Below are 7912 nucleotides of genomic sequence, written 5' to 3'. Positions count from 1 at the left end.
GCTGAGCAGATGAATCTGATCAGGAATGTTATAAAGCAATCTTTAGTGGCAGAAGTTATGGTTCTAACATATTTGTAACATGGAGTCGGCTTTGTAGCCTTGACTAAATGAAGTAAACGCGAGAGACTGTTTATGATCTGAGTCTCTCTGCTGCAGAATTTCAACGGCATCAACATTGATTCCGTGTGATAATATTAGTCCTCAGGTGCAATTTCAACAATGACAGCGTGAAGAAAGAGATTCTGATGCAATTGTCGCACCATGCATTTTATAGTGCCCGCAAGCCTGTCAGTATTTGCATACTTCGCAACAATTTTCCAGCTGTTCCAAGCTGCTGTTAGCCTATAAGATTTCAACAAAAGTGGAGAAGGGAGGAGTTTGTCAAAAGGCTGCCATAGGAAACCAATTGAAAAAAGGCGCCTCTCACTGCAAAAAACGCGTCAGGTGTGATCGGGGCCACAGGCATGCACTGAAAATTTCAAAAACTTTTAGCCTTTTATGTTCAAACCGGTGTCAGACAATGATGGAGAGTCTCAAGAAGTAACAACATGTAGAATGCAACAGGACATTTCTGAATGGTTAGTTGATGAATTTATGTAGCTGTGTAGTTATCTTCTAGTCATTAACATATTCTGTCATGATAATCTATAAATCGCATTCCCAGGGGCAGGGTTTATGTACATTTTAGGGTTTGTGATGTCACTAACCCTGAAGGAATCCTTAAAAAGCAATTTCTTTAAAAGAAAATATCTCCCTTTGCTTTGAACTTTGAGCATTGTAACTTTGCAGATGTTGTTTATGCTCAAACAGCAACATTACACATTAACTAAAGTTAAAAAATTGAAATCCTAATCAACCACCCCTTTAAGAACAGCTGATGGACACCGTGCCGCATTGTCATGGGAACATCCCAGGTGAAGATAATGAGGAAGTTACGGTTTCTAAACCGTGAATTTTTAGGGCCATGATATTCAAATGACGATTGTTTTCAGCCGCCACATTTATCAACGTCATTCGTACGATGGGATTGGCTGTGTTGGAATGTTTCATGGATCACACCTGAACCCTGTCTAAGATGATTTCTGCGCTCGGATATACTTTAGATTGATAAATGAGGCCCAATTAGTAAAGTAGGCTATACAAACAGGGCTCTTTCTGGAACTTAACAAACACTTTCTCTTAGATTCTGAAAACAACAATCAGAAAAGCAAGGTGATTTTTTGGAACAGAAACCTAAAACCGGATCGGGTTCGATTTTCTGCGTTTTTCGCATCCGTAACAAGGGTTTGAGTGTTTTGACAGTTTACGCCGCCTTCACACTGGCAGTTGAAATCAGCGGGACATTCTAAAACGCTTAACGTGAAGAACGCTTAACGTGGCTTACTGTACTAAGACAGTGATATTAAATTACCAAACTCTGCACACATCATATTAATAAACCATACTATGTATAAAAAATAAGATAAGCCCAGAAATTGAACGCAACGCGTTTAATTACACATTAAGCATTTTTCTCCCATAGAAAACCATTATAAGAAAACGCTTAACGTGGCTTACTGTACTAAGACAGTGATATTACATGACCAAACTCTGCACACATCATATTTATAAACCATACTATGTATAAAAAATCAGATGAGCCCAGAAATTGAACGCAACGCGTTTAATTACACGTTAAGCATTTTTCTCCCATAGAAAACCGTTATAAGAAAACGCTTAACGTGGCTTACTGTACTAAGACATTAATATTAAATTCATTAATATTAAATTACCAAACTCAGCACACATCATATTAATAAACCATACTATGTATAAAAAATAAGATAAGCCCAGAAATTGAACGCAACGCGTTTAATTACACGTTAAGCGTTTTCCTCCCATAGAAAACCGTTAAAAGAAAACGCTTAACGTGGCTTACTGTACTAAGACAGTGATATTAAATTACCAAACTCTGCACACATCATATTAATAAACCATACTATGTATAAAAAATAAGATAAGCCCAGAAATTGAACGCAACAAGTTTAATTACACATTAAGCATTTTTCTCCCATAGAAAACCATTATAAGAAAATGCTTAACGTGGCTTACTGTACTAAGACAGTGATATTACATGACCAAACTCTGCACACATCATATTTATAAACCATACTATGTATAAAAAATAAGATAAGCCCAGAAATTGAACGCAACGCGTTTAATTACACGTTAAGCGTTTTCCTCCCATAGAAAACCATTATAAGAAAACGCTTAACGTGGCTTACTGTACTAAGACATTGATATTAAATTACCAAACTCAGCACACATCATATTAATAAACCATACTATGTATAAAAAATAAGATAAGCCCAGAAATTGAACGCAACGCGTTTAATTACACGTTAAGCGTTTTCCTCCCATAGAAAACCATTTTAAGAAAACGCTTAACGTGGCTTACTGTACTAAGACAGTGATATTAAATTATCAAACTCAGCACACATCATATTAATAAACCATACTATGTATAAAAAATAAGATAAGCCCAGAATATGAACGCAACGCGTTTAATTACATGTTAAGCATTTTTCTCCCATATAACCGTTATAAGAAAACGCTTAACGTGGCTTACTGTACTAAGACATTAATATTAAATTACCAAACTCAGCACACATTATATTAATAAACCATACTATGTATAAAAAATAAGATAAGCCCAGAAATTGAACGCAACAAGTTTAATTACACATTAAGCATTTTTCTCCCATAGAAAACCATTATAAGAAAACGCTTAACGTGGCTTACTGTACTAAGACATTAATATTAAATTACCAAACTCTGCACACATCATATTAATAAACCATACTATGTATAAAAAATAAGATAAGCCCAGAAATTGAACGCAACAAGTTTAATTACACATTAAGCATTTTTCTCCCATAGAAAACCATTATAAGAAAACGCTTAACGTGGCTTACTGTACTAAGACATTAATATTAAATTACCAAACTCTGCACACATCATATTAATAAACCATACTATGTATAAAAAATAAGATAAGCCCAGAAATTGAACGCAACGCGTTTAATTACACGTTAAGTATTTTTCTCCCATAGAAAACCATTATAAGAAAACGCTTAACGTGGCTTACTGTACTAAGACAGTGATATTAAATTACCAAACTCTGCACACATCATATTAATAAACCATACTATGTATAAAAAATAAGATAAGCCCAGAAATTGAACGCAACGCGTTTAATTACACATTAAGCATTTTTCTCCCATAGAAAACCATTATAAGAAAACGCTTAACGTGGCTTACTGTACTTAGACAGTGATATTAAATTACCAAACTCTGCACACATCATATTAATAAACCATACTATGTATAAAAAATAAGATAAGCCCAGAAATTGAACGCAACGCGTTTAATTACACGTTAAGCATTTTTCTCCCATAGAAAACCGTTATAAGAAAACGCTTAACGTCTCGGTTACGGATGTAACCCTCGTTCCCTGAGTAGGGAACGGAGACGTTACGTCGGATGACGACGAATGGGGTTTCGCTTAGAAATCCTATCATCTTCGAGTATATAAAACGAGCCAATGGCAATGAAATGCCATGGGTCTGCGGAATTTGCAACATGCAGATATGTCTTCGCTGAGGAGCCGAGACTGAACTCAGGCGTTCCAGCGGTACAGCGGAAGTGGCAGGGAGACGTAACGTCTCCGTTCCCTACTCAGGGAACGAGGGTTACATCCGTAACCGAGACGTTCCCTTTCGTTGTCACTCCGAGTTACGTCGGATGACGACGAATGGGGTTCCCAGTGTAATCACGCCACCTCTCGACTGTCTTCCAGTGCCCTGCGTAAGTCTGAGCTCCCTGTCGTGAGACTAGCACGGACGAAGGAGTCCTACTTAACACAGGAATACCAAGGTACACTGGGAAGCATATCCAGTGGAAATATGCAATCATGCCCAACCTGAAGGGGGGGGACTTGGAATACACATATGACCCCGAAGGGCTGCATACGGAATAACACTGGGGTGTCCAGCCGCAGGTGGAATATTTCAACCCCAGGGGTGGCAAGGTGGCTTGCCAAGGGAAAGACACATGCTCAAAAGAGGCTTACAGTGGAATACACATGTGGGGGTCACCCAGAGGGGGAACTATGCACATGGAGGCACCTGGCCAAGCGCGAAAGCTGCCGGTGGCATAACTCTGGCGTTGACGTCGTCAGTGCTGGAGGAGACTCAGGGCTTATCAGGCTCACCTGAGGAAATATATCGCACGTATCCCATCCGTGGAGAGGAATGGCGAACAAGCGAAGACACCTGAGCAGAATCTCTTACCGGCTAGTTGAAGCGAGTACATGAGAAGAAACTGGCTCCACTCGGAGATTTATAGAATCTCGCGAATGTGTTAGGTGTCGCCCAGCCTGCAGCTCTGCAGCTCTGCAGATGTCTGTTAGCGAGGCGCCATGCGCTAGAGCCCAAGAGGATGCCACACTCCGGGTGGAGTGGGCCGTCACACCAAGGGGGCACGGTCGACCTTGCTGCTGGTATGCCAAAGCAATGGCGTCCACTATCCAGTGAGACAGCCTTTGCTTGGAGAGAGCCTTTCCCTTCAGCTTCCCACCATGACAGACAAAGAGCTGGTCTGAGGTCCTGAAACACTGCGTTCTGTCTACGTAAGCACGGAGTGCGCGTACTGGACAGAGCGGTGCCAAGGCTGGGTCTGCCTCCTCCAAAGGCAGCGCTTGCAGGTTCACCACCTGCGCAAGGGTGTGGTGGGAACCTTGGGCATATATCTAGGCCGGGGTCTCAGGATCACGTGAGAGTTAGCCGGTCCGAATTCCAGGCACGCTTCGTCAACCGAAAATGCCTGCAGGTCCCCTACCCTCTTGATGGAGGCCAATGCAACCAGGAGCGCTGTCTTCATTGACAGGAACTTAAGCTCCACTGATTGCAGAGGCTCAAAGGGAGCACTCTGCAGGGCAGTTAAAACCACTGAGAGGTCCCAAGAGGGTACGAGGGGAGGCCGAGGAGGATTCAGTCTCCTGGCTCCCCTCAGGAACCTGACGATCAGGTCGTGCTTTCCTAAGGACTTACCATCAACTGCGTCGTGATGTGCGGCAATGGCGGCAACATACACTTTCAGGGTGGAGGGAGACAGCCTTCGCTCCAACCCTTCTTGCAGGAAGGAAGCACGACACTGATCGGCATATCGTGGGTTCTAGATTTTAGAAGAACACCAGTTGACGAAGAGGTTCCACTTCGACGCATAGGCATGTCTCGTGGACAATGCTCTAGCGGAAGTGATGGTAGCCACCACCGCTGGTGGTAGGGTACTCAAACCTGCCTCATCCCGTCCAGGAGACACACGTGGAGGTTCCACAGATCGGGACGAGGGTGCCATAGGGTGCCCCGTCCCTGAGAAAGCAGGTCCTTCCTCAGGGGAATAGGCCAGGGAGGTGCTGTCGCGAGGAGTACTAGTTCTGAGAACCAGGTGCGGTTGGGCCAATACGGGGCAACCAAAATTACCTGCTCCTCGTCCTCCCTGATCTTGCGCAAGGTCTGCGCAAGAAGGCTCACTGGGGGAAACGCATACTTGCGGAGGCTCCGCGGCCAGTTGTGCGCCAGTGCATCCGTGCCAAGCGTGCCCTCGGTCAGGGAATAATACAGGTCGCAGTGGGACGAGTCGTGGGAGGCAAACAGGTCTACCTGTGCGACCCCGAACTGATCCCAAATCAGCTGAACCGTCTGGGGATGGAGTCGCCAATCTCCAGCGAGAGGCCGAAGCCGAGACAGCTCGTCGGCCGCCTGGTTCAGGTTTCCCGGGATATAAATGGCACGAAGCGACCTCAGATGCTTCTGACTCCATATGAGGAGGTGGCGGGCGAGTTGTGACATACGGCGGGAGCGCAGACCACCCTGACGGTTGATGTACGCTACAGTCGCGGTATTGTCCAATCGGACCAGTACGTGTTGACCCCTGAGCAACGCATGGAAGCGGTGCAGGGCAAGACGTACAGCCAACAACTCGAGGCAATTGACATGCCAAAGGCGCTGGGGTCCTGTCCAGGAGCCCGCGGCCGCATGTCCATTGCACATGGCGCCCCAGCCCGTGGTGGAGGCATCTGTTGTCACAACAACATGCCTGGACACTCGTTCCAAGGGCACTCCGGCCCGAAGAAAACTGAGGTTCGACCACGGGGTGAAGGTCTGACGGCAGGTCGGAGTCACTGGAACTCGGAGCGTGCCGTGGTGCCATGCCCACCTCGGGACTCGATCGCGAAGCCAAAGCTGAAGTGGTCTCATATGAAGCAACCCGAGCGGCGTGACAGCTGCTGCGGATGCCATATGCCCCAGGAGCCTCTGAAATAGTTTCAGTGGGACCACACTCTTGCCCTCGAACTGACGAAGGCAAGTCAGCAGTGATTGCGCGCGCTTGCTCGTAAGCTGCGCGCACATGGCGACCGAGTCGATCTCCATACCGAGAAAAGAGATCCTCTGCACGGGGCAGAGTTTGCTCTTCTCCCAGTTGACCCGAAGGCCCAGACGAGCTAGGTGCCGGAGCACAAGGTCCCTGTGTTCGCAAACCTGGTCTCGAGAGTGAGCTAGAATTAGCCAGTCGTCGAGATAGTTCAGGATGCGAACCCCGTGTTCCTGAAGGGGAACAAGGGCTGCCTCGACGACCTTCGTAAAGACGCGAGGAGACAGGGCTAGCCCGAAAGGGAGAACCGCGTACTGGTATGCCTGCCCCTCGAAAGCAAACCGTAGAAACGGTCTGTGTCGAGGAAGAATGGAGACATGAAAGTAGGCGTCCTTCAGGTCGATCGCTGCAAACCAATCCTGCGGCCGTATGCACTCGAAAATGCGCTTGGCCGTGAGCATCTTGAACGGCATCCTGTGAAGGGAGCGGTTCAAGACGTGCAAGTCGAGAATTGGCCGTAACCCACCGGATTTCTTCGGTACAATGAAGTAAGGGCTGTAAAAGCCGGACCTCATTTCGGCTGGAGGGACAGTCTCGATCGCACCCTTCGCCAGTAAGGTAGCGACCTCCGCTCTCATAACCGGGGCATTGCCACCGACCATAGTGAAGCGGACTCCCCTGAAGCGGGGAGGAGACCGCGCGAACTGAATCGCGTAGCCGAGCCTGATGGTCCTCGCGACCCAGCGGGACAGCCTGGGAAGCTCTAACCAGGCTTCCAGGAACTGTACCAGCGGGGTCATACGGACCACAGACGTACCCTCGGTGGTGCAGCGAGGCGGAATGACCGGCCCAGGCGTGGGTGGCATAGCGGCCCGGTGCGGGGGCACGGTCATTAGCCGCATCCTGCCAGAGGAGGCCAGGGGAGGACTAGCGTCCCACTGGGACGTGCTCTGGCAGGGAACTGGCGACAGAGGGGGACGAGAGTGGCGAGGCTCGTGAGCGACGTGCACTGTCATCCGCGCGCTCTGTTTGCTCAGAGATGGGGAAGTGAGTTCTTTCTTTAACTTAGGGTGCTGCTCGTCGTGGGACGAGCAGCGGCAAGGATTCTCCCCCGGCCCTCCACCGGGGGAAGGAGCGGCCCTGCTACCGTCTCCAGGGAAGAACTCAACGCCATCTCTGAGCAGCCCGTCTCAGGAGCGCCGCTTGGCCTGGCGTTAGCGGGGCACAGGGCGGAGACAGGCGGTGCTACCCTCCTGCGAGCTCCTCGTGCTCTGAGCCAGTGAAGGCTCGAGGGGAGGAATCGCAGAGGGGCGGTGTCGGCGGGAAGCAGGCTAAGGAGACCGCACGGACAGATGACCGTCGGTGCAGAAGGTCCTCAGCCTGCTTATAGAGTGATCGAAGACTGTTGGGCGCAATCCTCAATCACACCACCGACCAGGCTGCCCGTCTCAAGAGTGCTGCTTAGGCTGGCGTGGCAGTCTAAGGGGCGGAGACGGGC

Source organism: Scardinius erythrophthalmus, assembly GCF_964197995.2.
Source record: "Scardinius erythrophthalmus genome assembly, chromosome: 13".
Taxonomy (NCBI): domain Eukaryota; kingdom Metazoa; phylum Chordata; class Actinopteri; order Cypriniformes; family Leuciscidae; genus Scardinius; species Scardinius erythrophthalmus.
Note: the sequence above shows the minus strand (reverse complement) of the source record.